The following is a 1,225-nucleotide window of genomic DNA, read 5'->3' as shown; positions in this document are numbered from 1 at the left end:
TCCCCGGTGTCCCCGCAGCCGTTTGCGGAGATCGCGCGGCTGGCGCCGGTGCAGGAGGGCTCGGTGGTGCGGGCGATCCAGCGCCTGGAGGAGCTGCTGCGGGAGCTGCGCCAGGCCGCGCGCGCCGTGGGCGACCCCGCGCTGGCCAACAAGATGGAGGCGGCCGCCGCCGCCATCAAGCGCGACATCGTCTTCGCCGCCAGCCTCTACACGCAATAAAGGGACACGGGGGACACGGGGGGACACGGCCATGCTGTGCTGACCCCCCCCGCGCCCGTGGTTCGGTCCAGTCGTGGTTGAATTGTGTGGTTCACTCCAACACCCCCCTCAGATTCGTGTGGTTCAGTCCAATCCCCCCCCAGAATTGTGTGGTTCACTCCAACACCCCCCTCAGATTCGTGTGGTTCAGTCCAATCCCCCCCCAGAATTGTGTGGTTCACTCCAACACCCCCCTCAGATTCGTGTGGTTCAGTCCAATCCCCCCCCAGAATTGTGTGGTTCTGTCCAACACCCCCAGAATCCTGTGGTTCAGTCCAATCCCCCCCTGACACTCCTGTGGTTCTGCCCAGTTCCCTCCCGGAATTTTGTGGTTCAGTCCAATCCCCCCCCTGCCAGAACAATGTGGTTCTGCCCAGTCCCCCCCTCAGACTCTTGTGGTTCTGCCCAATTCCCCCTCAGACTCCTGTGGTTCAGTCCCTCCCTCCCCTGGAATCATGTGGTTCTGCCCAGTCCCCCCCTCAGATTCGTGTGGTTCTGTCCGACACCCCCACACTCCTGTGGTTCAGTCCTTCCCTCCCCGGGAACCCCTGTGGTTCTGCCCAATTCCCCCCCAAAACTGTGTGGTTCAGTCCAATCCCCGCCCCCGCCGTGGTTCTGCCCCGCCCACCCCAGCCAAGATGGCGGCGGCACCGAACGGCAGGAAGCAGAGACCCGCCCCTAAGCCACGCCCCTTTATCCACGCCCACACACAGGCCACGCCCCCGCGTGTGCTGTTTACCCGCCCCCTCATGCAAGCCACGCCCCCATTTAAGTACGCTCCCACACAAGCCACGCCCCTTTAACCACGCCCCCACACTTGACACGTTTAACCCCGCCCCTCCGCCCAAACCACGCCCCTTTCACCTTTTATGGGCGCCCATTCATTCTCAGGCCCCGCCCCCACGCGCTCGAGGCCGTTTTGGCAAAACTTTATTACCAAAAAAACCAGAAATTTTACAGCCGGGGG

Source organism: Passer montanus, unplaced genomic scaffold (genome assembly GCF_014805655.1).
Source record: "Passer montanus isolate IOZ18808 unplaced genomic scaffold, ASM1480565v1 scaffold961, whole genome shotgun sequence".
Lineage (NCBI taxonomy): Eukaryota > Metazoa > Chordata > Aves > Passeriformes > Passeridae > Passer > Passer montanus.
This window is presented reverse-complemented; position numbering follows the sequence as displayed.